The sequence below is a fragment of the Salvelinus alpinus genome, chromosome 16, assembly GCF_045679555.1.
Source record: "Salvelinus alpinus chromosome 16, SLU_Salpinus.1, whole genome shotgun sequence".
NCBI classification, from domain to species: Eukaryota; Metazoa; Chordata; class Actinopteri; order Salmoniformes; family Salmonidae; genus Salvelinus; species Salvelinus alpinus.
Window position 1 is genome coordinate 46,482,843 of NC_092101.1, and position 24,609 is coordinate 46,507,451.

The following is a 24,609-nucleotide window of genomic DNA, read 5'->3' on the forward strand; positions in this document are numbered from 1 at the left end:
CTACATGTTACACTTGACCTCTACCTACATATTACCTCTACCTACATATTACACTTGACCTCTATCTACATATTACACTTGACCTCTACCTACATGTTACACTTGACCTCTACCTACATATTACACTTGACCTCTACCTACATATTACACTTGACCTCTACCTACATATTACACTTGACCTCTACCTACATGTTACACTTGACCTCTACCTACATATCACACTTGACCTCTGCCTACATGTTACACTTGACCTCTACCTACATATTACACTTGACCTCTACCTACATATTACACTTGACCTCTACCTACATATTACAGTTGACCTCTACCTACATGTTACACTTGACCTCTACCTACATATTACACTTGACCTCTACCTACATATTACACTTGACCTCTACCTACATATTACCTCTACCTACATATCACACTTGACCTCTGCCTACATGTTACACTTGACCTCTACCTACATATTACACTTGACCTCTACCTACATGTTACACTTGACCTCCACCTACATATTACACTTGACCTCTACCTACATATTACACTTGACCTCTACCTACATATTACACTTCACCTCTACCTACATGTTACACTTCACCTCTACCTACATGTTACACTTGACCTCTACCTACATATTACACTTGACCTCTACCTACATATTACACTTGACCTCTACCTACGTGTTACACTTGACCTCTACCTACATGTTACACTTGACCTCTACCTACATATTACAGTTGACCTCTACCTACATATTACAGTTGACCTCTACCTACATATTACACTTGACCTCTACCTACATATTACACTTGACCTCTACCTACATATTACACTTGACCTCTACCTACATGTTACACTTGACCTCTACCTACATATTACACTTGACCTCTACCTACATATTACACCTGACCTCTACCTACATATTACACTTGACCTCTACCTACATATTACACTTGACCTCTACCTACATGTTACACTTGACCTCTACCTACATATTACACTTGATCTCTACCTACATGTTACACTTGACCTCTACCTACATGTTACACTTGACCTCTACCTACATATTACACTTGACCTCTACCTACATATTACACTTGACCTCTACCTACATGTTACACTTGACCTCTACCTACATGTTACACTTGACCTCTACCTACATATTACACTTGACCTCTACCTACATATTACCTCTACCTACATATTACACTTGACCTCTATCTACATATTACACTTGACCTCTACCTACATGTTACACTTGACCTCTACCTACATGTTACACTTGACCTCTACCTACATGTTACACTTGACCTCTACCTACATATTACACTTGACCTCTACCTACATGTTACACTTGACCTCTACCTACATATTACACTTGACCTCTACCTACATATTACACTTGACCTCTGCCTACATGTTACACTTGACCTCTACCTACATATTACACTTGACCTCTACCTACATATCACACTTGACCTCTGCCTACATGTTACACTTGACCTCTACCTACATATTACACTTGACCTCTACCTACATATTACACTTGACCTCTACCTACATATTACACTTGACCTCTACCTACATATTACACTTGACCTCTACCTACATATTACACTTGACCTCTACCTACATGTTACACTTGACCTCTACCTACATGTTACACTTGACCTCTACCTACATGTTACACTTGACCTCTACCTACATATTACACTTGACCTCTACCTACATATTACACTTGACCTCTACCTACATATTACACTTGACCTCTACCTACATATTACACTTGACCTCTACCTACATATTACACTTGACCTCTACCTACATGTTACACTTGACCTCTACCTACATATCACACTTGACCTCTGCCTACATGTTACACTTGACCTCTACCTACATATTACACTTGACCTCTACCTACATATTACACTTGACCTCTACCTACATATTACACTTGACCTCTACCTACATGTTACACTTGACCTCTACCTACATATTACACTTGACCTCTACCTACATATTACACTTGACCTCTACCTACATATTACCTCTACCTACATATCACACTTGACCTCTGCCTACATGTTACACTTGACCTCTACCTACATATTACACTTGACCTCTACCTACATGTTACACTTGACCTCCACCTACATATTACACTTGACCTCTACCTACATATTACACTTGACCTCTACCTACATATTACACTTGACCTCTACCTACATGTTACACATGACCTCTACCTACATTTTACACTTGACCTCTACCTACATATTACACTTGACCTCTACCTACATGTTACACTTGACCTATACCTACATGTTACACTTGACCTCTACCTACATATTACACTTGACCTCTACCTACATGTTACACTTGACCTCCACCTACATATTACACTTGACCTCTACCTACATATTACACTTGACCTCTACCTACATATTACACTTCACCTCTACCTACATGTTACACTTGACCTCTACCTACATGTTACACTTGACCTCTACCTACATATTACACTTGACCTCTACCTACATATTACACTTGACCTCTACCTACGTGTTACACTTGACCTCTACCTACATGTTACACTTGACCTCTACCTACATATTACAGTTGACCTCTACCTACATATTACAGTTGACCTCTACCTACATATTACACTTGACCTCTACCTACATATTACACTTGACCTCTACCTACATATTACACTTGACCTCTACCTACATGTTACACTTGACCTCTACCTACATATTACACTTGACCTCTACCTACATATTACACCTGACCTCTACCTACATATTACACTTGACCTCTACCTACATATTACACTTGACCTCTACCTACATGTTACACTTGACCTCTACCTACATATTACACTTGATCTCTACCTACATGTTACACTTGACCTCTACCTACATGTTACACTTGACCTCTACCTACATATTACACTTGACCTCTACCTACATATTACACTTGACCTCTACCTACATGTTACACTTGACCTCTACCTACATGTTACACTTGACCTCTACCTACATATTACACTTGACCTCTACCTACATATTACCTCTACCTACATATTACACTTGACCTCTATCTACATATTACACTTGACCTCTACCTACATGTTACACTTGACCTCTACCTACATGTTACACTTGACCTCTACCTACATGTTACACTTGACCTCTACCTACATATTACACTTGACCTCTACCTACATGTTACACTTGACCTCTACCTACATATTACACTTGACCTCTACCTACATATTACACTTGACCTCTGCCTACATGTTACACTTGACCTCTACCTACATATTACACTTGACCTCTACCTACATATCACACTTGACCTCTGCCTACATGTTACACTTGACCTCTACCTACATATTACACTTGACCTCTACCTACATATTACACTTGACCTCTACCTACATATTACACTTGACCTCTACCTACATATTACACTTGACCTCTACCTACATATTACACTTGACCTCTACCTACATGTTACACTTGACCTCTACCTACATGTTACACTTGACCTCTACCTACATGTTACACTTGACCTCTACCTACATATTACACTTGACCTCTACCTACATATTACACTTGACCTCTACCTACATATTACACTTGACCTCTACCTACATATTACACTTGACCTCTACCTACATATTACACTTGACCTCTACCTACATGTTACACTTGACCTCTACCTACATATCACACTTGACCTCTGCCTACATGTTACACTTGACCTCTACCTACATATTACACTTGACCTCTACCTACATATTACACTTGACCTCTACCTACATATTACACTTGACCTCTACCTACATGTTACACTTGACCTCTACCTACATATTACACTTGACCTCTACCTACATATTACACTTGACCTCTACCTACATATTACCTCTACCTACATATCACACTTGACCTCTGCCTACATGTTACACTTGACCTCTACCTACATATTACACTTGACCTCTACCTACATGTTACACTTGACCTCCACCTACATATTACACTTGACCTCTACCTACATATTACACTTGACCTCTACCTACATATTACACTTGACCTCTACCTACATGTTACACTTGACCTCTACCTACATTTTACACTTGACCTCTACCTACATATTACACTTGACCTCTACCTACATGTTACACTTGACCTATACCTACATGTTACACTTGACCTCTACCTACATTTTACACTTGACCTCTACCTACATGTTACACTTGACCTCTACCTACATGTTACACTTGACCTCTACCTACATATTACACTTGACCTCTACCTACATGTTACACCTGACCTCTACCTACATATTACACTTGACCTCTACCAAAATATTACACTTGACCTCTACCTACATATTACACTTGACCTCTACCTACATATTACACTTGACCTCTACCTACATATTACACTTGACCTCTACCTACATATTACACTTGACCTCTACCTACATATTACACTTGACCTCTACCTACATATTACACTTGACCTCTACCTACATGTTACACTTGACCTCTACCTACATGTTACACTTGACCTCTACCTACATATTACACTTGACCTCTACCTACATATTACCTCTACCTACATATCACACTTGACCTCTGCCTACATGTTACACTTGACCTCTACCTACATATTACACTTGACCTCTACCTACATGTTACACTTGACCTCCACCTACATATTACACTTGACCTCTACCTACATATTACACTTGACCTCTACCTACATATTACACTTGACCTCTACCTACATGTTACACTTGACCTCTACCTACATTTTACACTTGACCTCTACCTACATATTACACTTGACCTCTACCTACATGTTACACTTGACCTATACCTACATGTTACACTTGACCTCTACCTACATTTTACACTTGACCTCTACCTACATGTTACACTTGACCTCTACCTACATGTTACACTTGACCTCTACCTACATATTACACTTGACCTCTACCTACATGTTACACCTGACCTCTACCTACATATTACACTTGACCTCTACCCAAATATTACACTTGACCTCTACCTACATATTACACTTGACCTCTACCTACATATTACACTTGACCTCTACCTACATATTACACTTGACCTCTACCTACATATTACACTTGACCTCTACCTACATATTACACTTGACCTCTACCTACATATTACACTTGACCTCTACCTACATGTTACACTTGACCTCTACCTACATGTTACACTTGACCTCTACCTACATATTACACTTGACCTCTACCTACATATTACACTTGACCTCTACCTACATATTACACTTGACCTCTACCTACATATTACACTTGACCTCTACCTACATGTTACACTTGACCTCTACCTACATATCACACTTGACCTCTGCCTACATGTTACATTTGACCTCTACCTACATGTTACACTTGACCTCTATGTACATGTTACACTTTACCTCTACCTACATATTACACTTGACCTCTACCTACATGTTACACTTGACCTCTACCTACATATTACACTTGACCTCTACCTACATGTTACACTTGACCTCTACCTACATATTACACTTGACCTCTACCTACATATTACACTTGACCTCTACCTACATATTACACTTGACCTCTACCTACATATTACACTTGACCTCTACCTACATATTACACTTGACCTCTACCCACATATTACACTTGACCTCTACCTACATGTTACACTTGACCTCTACCTACATGTTACACTTGACCTCTACCTACATGTTACACTTGACCTCTACCTACATATTACACTTGACCCCTACCTACATATTACACTTGACCTCTACCTACATATTACACTTGACCTCTACCTACATATTACACTTGACCTCTACCTACATATTACACTTGACCTCTACCTACATGTTACACTTGACCTCTACCTACATGTTACACTTGACCTCTACCTACATATTACACTTGACCTCTACCTACATATTACACTTGACCTCTACCTACATATTACACTTGACCTCTACCTACATATTACACTTGACCTCTACCTACATATTACACTTGACCTCTACCTACATGTTACACTTGACCTCTACCTACATATTACACTTGACCTCTGCCTACATGTTACACTTGACCTCTACCTACATATTACACTTGACCTCTACCTACATATCACACTTGACCTCTGCCTACATGTTACACTTGACCTCTACCTACATATTACACTTGACCTCTACCTACATATTACACTTGACCTCTACCTACATATTACACTTGACCTCTACCTACATATTACACTTGACCTCTACCTACATATTACACTTGACCTCTACCTACATGTTACACTTGACCTCTACCTACATGTTACACTTGACCTCTACCTACATATTACACTTGACCTCTACCTACATATTACACTTGACCTCTACCTACATATTACACTTGACCTCTACCTACATATTACACTTGACCTCTACCTACATATTACACTTGACCTCTACCTACATGTTACACTTGACCTCTACCTACATATCACACTTGACCTCTGCCTACATGTTACACTTGACCTCTACCTACATATTACACTTGACCTCTACCTACATGTTACACTTGACCTCTACCTACATATTACACTTGACCTCTACCTACATATTACACTTGACCTCTACCTACATATTACCTCTACCTACATATCACACTTGACCTCTGCCTACATGTTACACTTGACCTCTACCTACATATTACACTTGACCTCTACCTACATGTTACACTTGACCTCTACCTACATATTACACTTGACCTCTACCTACATATTACACTTGACCTCTACCTACATATTACACTTGACCTCTACCTACATGTTACACTTGACCTCTACCTACATGTTACACTTGACCTCTACCTACATTTTACACTTGACCTCTACCTACATATTACACTTGACCTCTACCTACATGTTACACTTGACCTATACCTACATGTTACACTTGACCACTACCTACATTTTACACTTGACCTCTACCTACATGTTACACTTGACCTCTACCTACATGTTACACTTGACCTCTACCTACATATTACACTTGACCTCTACCTACATGTTACACTTGACCTCTACCTACATATTACACTTGACCTCTACCAAAATATTACACTTGACCTCTACCTACATATTACACTTGACTTCTACCTACATATTACACTTGACCTCTACCTACATATTACACTTGACCTCTACCTACATATTACACTTGACCTCTACCTACATGTTACACTTGACCTCTACCTACATATTACACTTGACCTCTACCTACCTATTACACTTGACCTCTACCTACATATTACACTTGACCTCTACCTACATATTACACTTGACCTCTACCTACATGTTACACTTGACCTCTACCTACATATCACACTTGACCTCTGCCTACATGTTACACTTGACCTCTACCTACATATTACACTTGACCTCTACCTACATATTACACTTGACCTCTACCTACATATTACACTTGACCTCTACCTACATGTTACACTTGACCTCTACCTACATATTACACTTGACCTCTACCTACATATTACACTTGACCTCTACCTACATATTACCTCTACCTACATATCACACTTGACCTCTGCCTACATGTTACACTTGACCTCTACCTACATATTACACTTGACCTCTACCTACATATTACACTTGACCTCTACCTACATGTTACACTTGACCTCTACCTACATATTACACTTGACCTCTACCTACATGTTACACTTGACCTCTACCTACATGTTACACTTGACCTCTACCTACATATTACACTTGACCTCTACCTACATATTACACTTGACCTCTACCTACATATTACACTTGACCTCTACCTACATATTACACTTGACCTCTACCTACATATTACACTTGACCTCTACCTACATATTACACTTGACCTCTACCTACATATTACACTTGACCTCTACCTACATATTACACTTGACCTCTACCTACATATTACACTTGACCTCTACCTACATGTTACACTTGACCTCTACCTACATGTTACACTTGACCTCTACCTACATATTACACTTGACCTCTACCTACATATTACACTTGACCTCTACCTACATATTACACTTGACCTCTACCTACATATTACACTTGACCTCTACCTACATATTACACTTGACCTCTACCTACATATTACACTTGACCTCTACCTACATATTACACTTGACCTCTACCTACATATTACACTTGACCTCTACCTACATGTTACACTTGACCTCTACCTACATATTACACTTGACCTCTACCTACATGTTACACTTGACCTCTACCTACATATTACACTTGACCTCTACCAAAATATTACACTTGACCTCTACCTACATATTACACTTGATCCGCGCCTACATGTTACACTTGAAACTCTACCTACATATTACACTTGACCTATAACTACATATCACACTTGACCTCTGCCTACATGTTACACTTGACCTCTACCTACATTTTACACTTGACCTCTACCTACATGTTACACTTGACCTCTACCTACATGTTACACTTGACCTCTACCTACATATTACACTTGACCTCTACCTACATGTTACACTTGACCTCTATCTACATGTTACACTTTACCTCTACCTACATATTACACTTGACCTCTACCTACATATTACACTTGACCTCTACCTACATATTACACTTGACCTCTACCTACATGTTACACTTGACCTCTACCTACATATTACACTTGACCTCTACCTACATATTACACTTGACCTCTACCTACATATTACACATGACCTCTACCTACATATTACACTTGACCTCTACCTACATATTACACTTGACCTCTACCTACATATTACACTTGACCTCTACCTACATATTACACTTGACCTCTACCTACATGTTACACTTGACCTCTACCTACATATTACACTTGACCTCTACCTACATATTACACTTGACCTCTACCTACATATTACACTTGACCTCTACCTACATATTACACTTGACCTCTACCTACATATTACACTTGACCTCTACCTACATATTACACTTGACCTCTACCTACATATTACACTTGACCTCTACCTACGTATTACACTTGACCTCTACCTACGTGTTACACTTGACCTCTACCTACATGTTACACTTGACCTCTACCTACATATTACAGTTGACCTCTACCTACATATTACACTTGACCTCTACCTACATATTACACTTGACCTCTACCTACATATTACACTTGACCTCTATCTACATGTTACACTTGACCTCTACCTACATATTACACTTGACCTCTACCAAAATATTACACTTGACCTCTACCTACATATTACACTTGACCTCTACCTACATATTACACTTGACCTCTACCTACATATTACACTTGACCTCTGCCTACATGTTACACTTGACCTCTACCTACATATTACACTTGACCTCTACCTACATATTACACTTGACCTCTACCTACATATTACACTTGACCTCTACCTACATATTACACTTGACCTCTACCTACATATTACACTTGACCTCTACCTACATGTTACACTTGACCTCTACCTACATGTTACACTTGACCTCTACCTACATATTACACTTGACCTCTACCTACATATTACACTTGACCTCTACCTACATATTACACTTGACCTCTACCTCCATATTACACTTGACCTCTACCTACATATTACACTTGACCTCTACCTACATGTTACACTTGACCTCTACCTACATATCACACTTGACCTCTGCCTACATGTTACACTTGACCTCTACCTACATATTACACTTGACCTCTACCTACATATTACACTTGACCTCTACCTACATGTTACACTTGACCTCTACCTACATATTACACTTGACCTCTACCTACATATTACACTTGACCTCTACCTACATATTACCTCTACCTACATATCACACTTGACCTCTGCCTACATGTTACACTTGACCTCTACCTACATATTACACTTGACCTCTACCTACATGTTACACTTGACCTCCACCTACATATTACACTTGACCTCTACCTACATATTACACTTGACCTCTACCTACATATTACACTTGACCTCTACCTACATGTTACACTTGACCTCTACCTACATGTTACACTTGACCTCTACCTACATTTTACACTTGACCTCTACCTACATGTTACACTTGACCTCTACCTACATGTTACACTTGACCTCTACCTACATGTTACACTTGACCTCTACCTACATTTTACACTTGACCTCTACCTACATGTTACACTTGACCTCTACCTACATGTTACACTTGACCTCTACCTACATATTACACTTGACCTCTACCTACATATTACACTTGACCTCTGCCTACATGTTACACTTGACCTCTACCTACATATTACACTTGACCTCTATCTACATATCACACTTGACCTCTACCTACATATTACCTCTACCTACATATCACACTTGACCTCTGCCTACATGTTACACTTGACCTCTACCTACATATTACACTTGACCTCTACCTACATGTTACACTTGACCTCCACCTACATATTACACTTGACCTCTACCTACATATTACACTTGACCTCTACCTACATATTACACTTGACCTCTACCTACATGTTACACTTGACCTCTACCTACATGTTACACTTGACCTCTACCTACATTTTACACTTGAGCTCTACCTACATGTTACACTTGACCTCTACCTACATGTTACACTTGACCTCTACCTACATGTTACACTTGACCTCTACCTACATTTTACACTTGACCTCTACCTACATGTTACACTTGACCTCTACCTACATGTTACACTTGACCTCTACCTACATATTACACTTGACCTCTACCTACATATTACACTTGACCTCTGCCTACATGTTACACTTGACCTCTACCTACATATTACACTTGACCTCTATCTACATATCACACTTGACCTCTGCCTACATGTTACACTTGACCTCTACCTACATATTACACTTGACCTCTACCTAAATATTACACTTGACCTCTACCTACATATTACACTTGACCTCTACCTACATATTACACTTGACCTCTACCTACATATTACACTTGACCTCTACCTACATATTACACTTGACCTCTACCTACATATTACACTTGACCTCTACCTACATATTACACTTGACCTCTACCTACATATTACACTTGACCTCTACCTACATATTACACTTGACCTCTACCTACATATTACACTTGACCTCTACCTACATATTACACTTGACCTCTACCTACATATTACACTTGACCTCTACATACATGTTACACTTGACATCTACCTACATATTACACTTGACCTCTACCTACATGTTACACTTGACCTCTACCTACATGTTACACTTGACCTCTACCTACATATTACACTTGACCTCTACCTACATATTACACTTGACCTCTACCTACATATTACACTTGACCTCTACCTACATGTTACACTTGACCTCTACCTACATGTTACACTTGACCTCTACCTACATGTTACACTTGACCTCTACCTACATATTACACTTGACCTCTACCTACATATTACCTCTACCTACATATTACACTTGACCTCTATCTACATATTACACTTGACCTCTACCTACATGTTACACTTGACCTCTACCTACATGTTACACTTGACCTCTACCTACATATTACACTTGACCTCTACCTACATGTTACACTTGACCTCTATCTACATGTTACACTTTACCTCTACCTACATGTTACACTTGACCTCTACCTACATATTTCACTTGACCTCTACCTACATGTTACACTTGACCTCTACCTACATATTACACTTGACCTCTACCAAAATATTACACTTGACCTCTACCTACATATTACACTTGACCTCTACCTACATATTACACTTGACCTCTACCTACATATTACACTTGACCTCTGCCTACATGTTACACTTGACCTCTACCTACATATTACACTTGACCTCTATCTACATATCACACTTGACCTCTGCCTACATGTTACACTTGACCTCTACCTACATATTACACTTGACCTCTACCTACATATTACACTTGACCTCTACCTACATATTACACTTGACCTCTACCTACATATTACACTTGACCTCTACCTACATATTACACTTGACCTCTACCTACATATTACACTTGACCTCTACCTACATATTACACTTGACCTCTACCTACATATTACACTTGACCTCTACCTACATATTACACTTGACCTCTACCTACATATTACACTTGACCTCTACCTACATATTACACTTGACCTCTACCTACATATTACACTTGACCTCTACCTACATGTTACACTTGACCTCTACCTACATGTTACACTTGACCTCTACCTACATATTACACTTGACCTCTACCTACATATTACACTTGACCTCTACCTACATATTACACTTGACTTCTACCTACATATTACACTTGACCTCTACCTACATATTACACTTGACCTCTACCTACATGTTACACTTGACCTCTACCTACATATCACACTTGACCTCTGCCTACATGTTACACTTGACCTCTACCTACATATTACACTTGACCTCTACCTACATATTACACTTGACCTCTACCTAAATATTACACTTGACCTCTACCTACATATTACACTTGACCTCTACCTACATATTACACTTGACCTCTACCTACATGTTACACTTGACCTCTACCTACATGTTACACTTGACCTCTACCTACATTTTACACTTGACGTCTACCTACATATTACACTTGACCTCTACCTACATATTACACTTGACCTCTACCTACATATTACACTTGACCTCTACCTACATATTACACTTGACCTCTACCTACATATTACACTTGACCTCTACCTACATATTACACTTGACCTCTACCTACATATTACACTTGACCTCTACCTACATGTTACACTTGACCTCTACCTACATGTTACACTTGACCTCTACCTACATATTACACTTGACCTCTACCTACATGTTACACTTGACCTCTACCTACATGTTACACTTGACCTCTACCTACATATTACACTTGACCTCTACCTACATGTTACACTTGACCTCTACCTACATATTACACTTGACCTCTACCTACATATTACACTTGACCTCTACCTACATGTTACACTTGACCTCTACCTACATATTACACTTGACCTCTACCTACATATTACACTTGACCTCTACCTACATATTACACTTGACCTCTACCTACATATTACACTTGACCTCTACCTACATATTACACTTGACCTCTACCTACATGTTACACTTGACCTCTACCTACATATTACACTTGACCTCTACCTACATGTTACACTTGACCTCTACCTACATGTTACACTTGACCTCTACCTACATATTACACTTGACCTCTACCTACATATTACACTTGACCTCTACCTACATGTTACACTTGACCTCTACCTACATGTTACACTTGACCTCTACCTACATGTTACACTTGACCTCTACCTACATGTTACACTTGACCTCTACCTACATATTACACTTGACCTCTACCTACATATTACCTCTACCTACATATTACACTTGACCTCTATCTACATATTACACTTGACCTCTACCTACATGTTACACTTGACCTCTACCTACATGTTACACTTGACCTCTACCTACATGTTACACTTGACCTCTACCTACATATTACACTTGACCTCTACCTACATGTTACACTTGACCTCTACCTACATATTACACTTGACCTCTACCAAAATATTACACTTGACCTCTACCTACATATTACACTTGACCTCTACCTACATATTACACTTGACCTCTACCTACATATTACACTTGACCTCTGCCTACATGTTACACTTGACCTCTACCTACATATTACACTTGACCTCTAACTACATATCACACTTGACCTCTACCTGCATGTTACACTTGACCTCTACCTACATATTACACTTGACCTCTACCTACATGTTACACTTGACCTCTACCTACATATTACACTTGAACTCTACCTACATGTTACACTTGACCTCTACCTACGTGTTACACTTGACCTCTACCTACATGTTACACTTGACCTCTACCTACATGTTACACTTGACCTCTACCTACATGTTACACTTTACCTCTACCTACATATTACACTTTACCTCCACCTACATATTACCTCAACTAAAATGTACCCCTTCACATTGACTCTGTACCGGTATCCCCTCTATATAGCCTCCACGTGGACTCCTGTACTGGTAACCCCTGTATATAGCCTACACATTGACTCTGTACTGGTACCCCCTGTATATAGCCTCCACATTGACTCTGTACAGATACCCCCTGTATATAGCCTCCACATTGACTCTGTACCAGTACCCCCTGTATATAGGCTCCACAGTGACTCTGTACCGGTACCCCCTGTATATAGCCTCCACATTGACTCTGTACCGGTACCCCCTGTATATAGCCTCCACATTGACTCTGTACCGGTACCCCCTGTATATAGCCTCCACATTGACTCTGTACCGGTACCCCCTGTATATAGCCTCCACATTGACTCTGTACCGGTACCCCCTGTATATAGCCTCCACATTGACTCTGTACTGGTACCCCCTGTATATAGCCTCCACATTGACTCTGTACCGTAATACCCTGTATATAGCCTCCACATTGACTCTGTACCGTTACACCCTGTATATAGCCTCCACATTGACTCTGTACCGATACCCCTGTATATAGCCTCTACTGCTTTTATTGTTGCTCCTTAATTATTTGTTGTTTTTTAAAATTGTATTTATATATTATATGAGTAAATACTTTAACACTTTATTTTTTTATCTGCATTGTTGGTTAGGGCTTGTAGGTAAGCATTTCACTGTAAGGTCGACTACACCTGTTGTATTCAGCACATGTGACAAATATAATTTGAATTCATTTGCTGTGAAGACTGTTTGAGTGCATCGAAACCAGGATGTGGCCCCCAGACCAGTTCCTCTCGTCAGTTGTTGGCCTCAAGCGCAGAAATGATTTCAGACATGTATCAGAGGGAAACATACTAAACCAGCTTGAAAGCATAACGACCATATATGGAGTGGTTGTAATTTTCCAGCATAGTGTGCACATATAAGTGTAATTGTGTGTTTTGATGATGCGAGAAATTAAGAGACTGAGAGAACACAGCAGATGTTGTAGCTGATTGATTACGTTCATAAAGTTCTGACTCCATCGAACATGTTCAGATATCAGTTTTACTGTGCTGTTAGGGGCAGCAGGTAGCCTAGTGGTTAGAGCATTGGGCCAGTACTCTGCTGTTAGGGGCAGCAGGTAGCCTAGTGGTTAGAGCATTGGGCCAGTACTCTGCTGTTGGGGGCAGCAGGTAGCCTAGTGGTTAGAGCATGGGGCAAGTACTCTGCTGTTAGGGGCAGCAGGTAGCCTAGTGGTTAGAGCATTGGGCCAGTACTCTGCTGTTAGGAGCAGCAGGTAGCCTAGTGGTTAGAGCATTGGGCCAGTACTCTGCTGTTAGGGCAGCAGGTAGCCTAGTGGTTAGAGCATTGGGCCAGTACTCTGCTGTTAGGGGCAGCAGGTAGCCTAGTGGTTAGAGCATTGGGCCAGTACTCTGCTGTTAGGGCAGCAGGTAGCCTAGTGGTTAGAGCATTGGGCCAGTACTCTGCTGTTAGGGGCAGCAGGTAGCCTAGTGGTTAGAGCATTGGGCCAGTACTCTGCTGTTAGGGGAGGCAGGTAGCCTAGTGGTTAGAGCATTGGGCCAGTACTCTGCTGTTAGGGGCAGCAGGTAGACTAGTGGTTAGAGCATTGGGCCAGTACTCTGCTGTTAAGGGCAGCAGGTAGTCTAGTGGTTAGAGCATTGGGCCAGTACTCTGCTGTTAACATTTGACTTCAGATGATGTTTACACCCTGCCCCAATTCTGGAATTGGAATATAGGCTACCACAAATACATTTCCATAAAAACATCATACCTGGAGTTACCACATGGATGACATCTCCATTTTCAATGTACAGAGCCCAGTGATTGTAGGTACCTCTGTTTATCTCAATCATGTCACCAATCTTCATCTAAGAATAAGGTGGGTAAGAAGACCTTTAGTTATGCAACACCCCACACACACAGTCCTGTTTTACTAACCTATTTTCTCCAACACTAACCCTAATTCTAACTCTAAACCCCCTAGAAATAGCATTTTTCCCAGTTGGCCCATTATTTGATTGTTTACTATTGTTGTGGGAACTTCTGGCCCCCATAAGTATAGTTAAAAACAGTGGTGTAAAGTACTCAAGTAAAAATTCTTGAAAGTTCTACTTACCCCAAAAAACTAGTTATCTGTACTTTACTATTTATATTTTTGACTGCTTTTACTCCACTACATTCCTAAGAAAATAATATACTTTTTGCTCCATACATTTTCCCTGACACCCAGAAGTACTTGTTACATTTTGAATGCTTAGCAGGACAGGAAAATGGTCCGATTCACGCACTTCTCAAGAGATCCCTGCCTCTGATCTGGCGGATTCACTAAACACAAAATGCTTCGTTTGTTAATTAAGTCTTAGTGTTGAAGTGTGCCCCTGACTATTCATAAATTTAAAAAACAAGAAAATGGTGCCGTCTGTTTTGCTTAATATAAAGACTTTGAAATGATTTATACTTTTTACTTCTGATACTTCAGTATATTTAAAACCAAATACTTTTAGACTTTTACTCAATCAGTATTTTACTGGGTGACTTTCACTTTTACTTGAGTCATTTCCTATTCAAGGTATCTTTACTTTTACTCAAGTATGACAATTTGGTACTTTTTCCACCCCTGTTTAAACATGTCCCACCCCACACACACACACACCTTTTATGGTACTGTTGATTAATAGTAATTAGTATTAGTCAAAGATCAGCAGCAGTACTTACTGTGGTCGGACTCCTGGTTTATATGTGAATGTCTCACTGTTGATTGTGCCTAGTGAAGAAGACCTCACCCTTAGCCTACTACTCTTGACAACAAGATGTAATCTAAGGCACAGTTCTTTTAGAGACACGTTTGCACATTCCCATACTCATGAAGAAGTTTCACTTTCACACACAGAGCACAAAGAATGAGCGTTGAGAGAGAATTGACATTGATTAAACGAAAATAAGAACAAAATGAATTGGGACTGGAATTTATTAAAGTAATGATTAAAGGTTGGAAACAGGGGGAAATATATAGTGGACGATATTATTAAAAGGGGATTCAAGTATTGCAGTAAAAGGGTTAAATATGTTATGATGTTTGCGTTAAGGTATTGTGCACATAGACCAAGTTTGTTTAGCTTAGTAATTTTTTAATTAAATTTTTTTTCCTTCACATTTTCAAACAGTTCATTTATATTTTGCAACGGGGCTATACATTTGGGTGAGGTGAGTTTTTTTCTCTCGCCTGAGTAGCCTCGTTTCAAAGCCAAAAATAAAATGAAACCATTATCAGGAATCAAGGTTAGACCCAGATGCAGACAGTGGAAGAAACAATGTTTATTGTAGCAACAGGGGCAGGCAAAGACAGGCCAAGGCAGGCAGGGGTCGATATTCCAGGGTAAGGCAAAGGACGGCATGCAGGCTCAGGCAGAGAGGACAGGCAAAGGTCAAAAACCAGGAGGACGAGAAAAGAGAGGCTGGGAAACAATAAGAGCTGACAGGAAAACAAACAGGCAACAAACAGACAGAGAACACAGGTATAAATACACAGGATCATTGGGAAGATGGGCGACACCTGGAGGGGGGTGGAGACAAGCACAAGGACAGGTGAAACAGATCAGGTCGTGACAGTACCCCCCCCCCCCCCCCCCCTCCAAAATGTATATGCAAAATGTATGTACACTATCGCTCAAAAGTTTGGGTCCTTGTTTTTGAAAGAAAAAGCAAATTTTTGGTTTATTACAATAACATCAAATTGATCAGAAATACAGTTTATATTCTGTTCAAACATGTTGGAAGGAGACAAAGGGTAGCAGTTTGGTTTCAGTTCCTGATAAGGCAGGCCAGTTGCTGTGGAACTTGGACAATGAGGGATGTGGAACTCAACTCAGGATTAGTCAACAGTTGAAGACAGAAGACATTGCTGGATGGGGGGCCATAGGAGCCCACCCCGAAGACCATCTGACTGCAGTCCTATCACACACACACACACACACACACACACACACACACACACACACACACACACACACACACACACACACACACACACACACACACACACACACACACACACACACACACACACACACACACACACACTTCCACACCCATGAGGGTCCTAGATTTAGGCTGGCCATGACAATACCAGTGAGAAGAACATACTGTGTTTTTGCCTAACAGAGAATGATTGTTTATCTTAGACATGCAAGGTGATGACTGTGCCTAGTTGGTATAAATATATGCTTGTGGGTTGAATAAACTTGGTTTGAGCTTTTTCTGGTTGTCCGTTTTGAGTTGCTCTATTTGTTCAGATCTAATACCTTCAGGCCACTGCTGCACCTCAGCAACCCACTCCTGAACCTAACATACCTTCAAGCCACTGCTGGACCTCAGCAACCCACTCCTGAACCTAACATACCTTCAGGCCACTGCTGCACCTCAGCAACCCACTCCTGAACCTAACATACCTTCAGGCCACTGCTGGACCTCAGCAACCCACTCCTGAACCTAACATACCTTCAGGCCACTGCTGGACCTCAGCAACCCACTCCTGAACCTAACATACGTTCAGGCCACTGCTGCACCTCAGCAACCCACTCCTGAACCTAACATACGTTCAGGCCACTGCTGCACCTCAGCAACCCACTCCTGAAGCACAGGGTCATCGGTGTCCAGCTCTGACCACTTATCTTCGAAGAAGCTGGTCTCCTCCTTCAGTCTTTTGACATTCTGAAAAAATACTATTCAATTAAGGAATAACATAGGTGAAGGTTCAACATTTTCAAGTGAATCACACTAAAACATTGGATTTTAATGTATACAGCCAATTGGCCTGGACCCCTTGCTGCCAACACGGAGACCTGCCGATCCATCACGACTGGTTTGCCGACGTAACCGTTCGAGGTGGTTTCAACTGGCTCTTCCGTGGCGACGTCGCTGGATGCTCAATGGGAGTGGTGCTGGGGGCTGCAAGGCCAGAGTTAGCCTCTACAGAAGTTAACTTCTCTAGGGTAGGGGGCAGCATTTTCACGTTTAGATGAAAAGCATACCCAAATTCAACTGCCAGTTACTCATCCCCAGGAGGTAAGAAATGCATATTATTAGTAGATTTGGATGGAAAACATGTCTGTGAGTATAACATAACTTATTTAGCAGGCGAAACCCTGAGGACAAACCATTCAGATATTTTTGTTTTGAGGTCACTGTCTTTTCAATGAGTTTTCATTGGGAAACCAGATTTCTAAGCGAATTGCTTGCAGTTCCTACGGCTTCCACTAGATGTCAACAGTCCTGGGAAATAGGTTGAGGTTATTCCTTTGTGTAATGAAGAAATACGGCCATCTTGAAGTCGAGGCACTACAGGTGTCCTGGACATGCGCTTCAATCAAACAGAAGGCATGCAACATTTCGTTTTAATCCTGTATTGAACACATATCATCCCGTCTTCAATTTCATCGATTATTAACGTAAAAAAATACCTAAAGTTGTATTACAAAAGTAGTTTGACATTTTTTGGCAAAGTTTACAGGTAACCGTTGAGATATTTTGTCGACACGTTTGAGCAAGTTGGAACCGGTGTTTTTCTGGATCAAACGCGCCAAATGAATGGACATTTTGGATATACACTGCTCAAAAAAATAAAGGGAACACTTAAACAACACAATGTAACTCCAAGTCAATCACATTTCTGTGAAATCAAACTGTCCACTTAGGAAGCAACACTGATTGACAATAAATTTCACATGCTGTTGTGCAAATGGAATAGACAACAGGTGGAAATTATAGGCAATTAGCAAGACACCCCCAATAAAGGAGTGGTTCTGCAGGTGGTGACCACAGACTACTTCTCAGTTCCTATAATTCCTGGCTGATGTTTTGGTCACTTTTGAATGCTGGCGGTGCTTTCACTCTAGTGGTAGCATGAGACGGAGTCTACAACCCACACAAGTGGCTCAGGTAGTGCAGCTCATCCAGGATGGCACATCAATGCGAGCTGTGGCAAGAAGATTTGCTGTGTCTGTCAGCGTAGTGTCCAGAGCATGGAGGCGCTACCAGGAGACAGGCCAGTACATCAGGAGACGTGGAGGAGGGCGTAGGAGGACAACAACACAGCAGCAGGACCGCTACCTCCGCCTTTGTGCAAGGAGGATCAGGAGGAGCACTGCCAGAGCCTTGCAAAATGACCTCCAGCAGGCCACAAATGTGCATGTGTCTGCTCAAACGGTCAGAAACAGACTCCATGAGGGTGGTATGAGGGCCCGACGTCCACAGGTGGGGGTTGTGCTTACAGCCCAACACCGTGCAGGATGTTTGGCATTTGCCAGAGAACACCAAGATTGGCAAATTCGCCACTGGCGGCCTGTGCTCTTCACAGATGAAAGCAGGTTCACACTGAGCACGTGACAGACGTGACAGAGTCTGGAGACGCCGTGGAGAACGTTCTGCTGCCTGCAACATCCTCCAGCATGACCGGTTTGGCGGTGGGTCAGTCATGGTGTGGGGTGGCATTTCTTTGGGGGGCCGCACAGCCCTCCATGTGCTCGCCAGAGGTAGCCTGACTGCCATTAGGTACCGAGATGAGATCCTCAGACCCCTTGTGAGACCATATGCTGGTGCGGTTGGGTTCCTGGGTTCCTCCTAATGCAAGACAATGCTAGACCTCATTTGGCTGGAGTGTGTCAGCAGTTCCTGCAAGAGGAAGGCATTGATGCTATGGACTGGCCCGCCCGTTCCCCAGACCTGAATCCAATTGAGCACATCTGGGACATCATGTCTCGCTCCATCCACCAAAGCCACGTTGCACCACAGACTGTCCAGGAGTTGGCGGATGCTTTAGTCAAGGTCTGGGAGGAGATCCCTCAGGAGACCATCCGCCACCTCATCAGGAGCATGCCCAGGCGTTGTAGGGAGGTCATACAGGCACGTGGAGGCCACACACACTACTGAGCCTCATTTTGACTTTAATTTTGAGTGTGACTCCAAATCCAGACCTCCATGGGTTACTAAATTTGATTTCCATTGATAATTTTTGTGTGATTTTGTTGTCAGCACATTCAACTATGTAAAGAAAAAAGTATTTAATAAGAATATATCATTCATTCAGATCTAGGATGTGTTATTCTAGTGTTCCCTTTATTTTTTGGAGCAGTGTATATCGACGGAATTAATCGAACAAAAAGACCATTTGTGATGTTTATGGGACATATTGGAGTGCCAACAACAGAAGCTCGTCAAATGTAAGGCATGAATTATATTTTTATTTCTGAGTTTTGTGTCGTGCCTGCAGGGTTGAAATGTTTTCTCTCTTTTGTTTACTATGGTGCTATGCTCAGATAATAGCATCGTATGCTTTCACTGAAAAGCCTATTTGAATTCTGACATGTTGGCTGGATTCACAACCAGTGTAGCTTTAATTTGGTATCTTTCATGTGTGATTTAATGAAAGTTAGATTTTATAGTAATTTTCATAGTAATTAATTTTACTTTGGCGCTCTGCATTTTCTCAGGCTTTTTGCCAAGTGATAGAGTAGCGTCTTGCCTCAAGATTTTGGGATATAAATAAACTTTACCGAACAAAAAAATACATGTATTGTGTAACATGAAGTCCTATGAGTGTCATCTGATGAATATTATCAAAGGTTAGTGATTAATTTTATCTCTATTTCTGCTTTTAGTTACTGCTCTCTTTAGCTGGAAAAATGGCTGTCTTTTTCTGTGACTTGGCTCATACCTAACATAATCGTTTGGTGTGCTTTCGTCGTAAAACCTTTTTGAAATCGGACACTTTGGCTGGATTTACAACAAGTGTGGCTTTAACATGGTGTAAAATACTTGTATGCTTGAGGAATTTAAATTATGTGATTTCTGTTTTGAATTTGGCGCCCTGCAGTTTCACTGGCTATTGACGAGGTGGGACGCTACCGTCCCACATACCATAGAGAGGTTAAGGGGCAAGCCTTTTACTGTATGGACAGACAACAACCCATTAACGTGCATCCTGTCCAAGCCCAAATTGGACGCCTGTGAACAGAGATGGGTTGCTAAGCTCGCTCCATTCGAGTTTGACATCAAGTACATCCCCGTTCCCAAGAACGTCATTGCTGATGCACTCAGTAGACAACCATTTGTGCAGCCGAGCGCTCTCCACCACATCACAAGGGTTCCGTACAAGGCCTTGCTGGAAGAAGCTGCAGGAGTACATGCTGAGAAGGTGCAAGATGTGTTCCGCTGGTCGAACCACCCATTCGACCTCGAGAGCTGCTCACCGTCAATTAAGGCAGATGCCTGTGAAATTGTCATGGACTGCCAAACTACCTCCTATCCTTCTCCTGGTTCTCTGTCAAAGGAAGCGGTGTCAGCAGTCCTGAGGTCGCAAGGGGAGGCTGGTCTACAGAACTGTGCGCTGCTACTGCCTCAGCTCACTCAGTCACTGGTGCCATCTGAGATGTCAGATGTGAGAGTGCTGTCCCGTGACGACCTGACATCAAAGCAGCGCCAGGATGATGCACTCGCCGGAGTTGTCTTCTACGTGGACAGGGGCCGTAGACCTTCTAGGAACGTGGCCATGAACCACTCGAGGCTCTGCGGATTCTGAAGACCTGGGAGAAGCTCACTCTGAAAATGGGTGTACTATATCGCGTTACCAAAAGTTTGCTGTCAAAGAAGAAGACGTACCAGTATGTAGTACCCACCTCCATGAGGGCGACAGTTTTGAAGGGTGTCCACGATTAAGCCGGTCATCAGGGGCAACAGCGGACGTTCTTCTGGCATGGTCTGGAGTCTGATGTGAGAGAGTACGTCAAGACCTGCAAGAGTTGTGTGTTCAGTAAGGCCCCTGAGCCAGAGGCCAGAGCTCCATTGGAGAACATCATCACGACTGAGCCCCTCGAGTTGGTGTGTGTGGACTTCTGGTCTGCTGAAGACTTCAACAACAAGTCCTTGGATGTTCTGGTCGTCACTGACCATTTTACTAAGATGGCCCATGCCTTCTTGTGTCCGAACCAATCAGCTAAAGCAGTGGCCCTTCAGCTGTGGAACAACATCTTCTGTGTGTATGGTTTTCCTCGTCGTATCCACTACGACCAAGGGGCCAACTTTGAAAATAAATTGATTGCTGAGTTGTTGAGTGCTGCAGGAGTCCAGAAGTCGCACACGACTCCCTACCATCCGATGGGGAACGGGGGAGTCGAAAGGTTCAATAGAACGCTGGGAAACATGATCAGGGCCTTACCTACTAGAGCGAAGCACAGGTGGCCCCAGAAGCTGAAGTCGTTGACCTTCGCCTACCACTGCACAGTCTATGAAACCAAAGGAGGACAGAAGCTAGCTGTAGACCTTCATTATTTGGTGACATGAATATATTTACTATAGTTTTATCTAAGAGGCTAACTTGAAAAAATATATATTTGTACTTTTCTGAAAATCACTGAGGATGGTCCTCCCCTTCGTCCTCTGAGGAGCCTCCAATGTATAACGACAACTAGTTAGCAAGTCGGACATTTGAGTTTCCTAATTCCGATTAGTTGTGAAAGTGGCACTATAGTGACATTTTGGTTATTTTGTACTTACTGAAGAGACAAATGAACTGTTGTCCAGGGTGTTTTCTCAGTGGTCATTCACAATGCACTGATGATATGCACATAGTATTAACCAATGACAGGGGCAGTATTTTATGAACAATATTTGTCTCATCATGTGCTCTTTAAACACTGTGGGAAGCATGCATCAATGTGGTAAATATATCAATAAGCTCAACTCGGATTTGATTTGATTCTCTCTGCTGTGATATAATGATTATTATGTGTTGTTGTCACTGCTCTGCTAATACACACCTTCTGCAAGGTAATGCTTCTCAATGTCAGTTAGAAAATTATTTACTATTTGTATTATTTGTAATTCATTTGTATTTTCTATGATGAACTGATGAGTTTTATGAAGAACAGATTGTTGTCTTCGCCCCCCATTTTTAAATATTTTATTTTTATATTAATTTATTTCCTTTCATGTTACTGTAAAATCTCTTGTAAAAAGGCATAATTTCTAAAACATATTTATTTCCATGAAACATTTTTTAAATAAAAAGGGTTAATGTAACAAATACAGTGTCCAGGAACCCTTTCCTTTCTCATACTGCCATTAAAACCATACTGCTGGTCAAGTTACCAGCTTGTTAGCCAGCTAAACATGACTGGACTATGCTGTTTATTATCAAACAAATATCTAGCAGCCTGCAAGTAGAAGGGGAAACATTCAGGTCTAGCTCCGGTAATACAGTATATCATAGCTTTTGAATGGTTTTCTGCATGGTAAAGTCTGCCTAATCAGACATGCTCACGGTTCTCACAGGTGAGGTGCAATTGAGCGGTCGCTACCTCACTCTTCAGTGAAGAGGAAATCCAA

At 41.2% G+C, this 24,609-nt stretch overlaps 1 long non-coding RNA gene across 1 annotated transcript in view; it reads right to left on the reverse strand.

The window, feature by feature from the left end:
- The window catches only part of LOC139541598 (uncharacterized), a 63,417-nt gene extending 46,354 nt beyond the window's left edge, over positions 1–17,063 (reverse strand). The window contains exons 1-2 of the long non-coding RNA XR_011668369.1: positions 16,945–17,063; positions 16,001–16,097 (exon numbers count right to left, since the gene is read on the reverse strand). This is a non-coding gene — a long non-coding RNA (uncharacterized lncRNA). The remainder of the gene's footprint in view (positions 1–16,000; positions 16,098–16,944) is intronic.
- Positions 17,064–24,609: the final 7,546 nt, after the last annotated feature.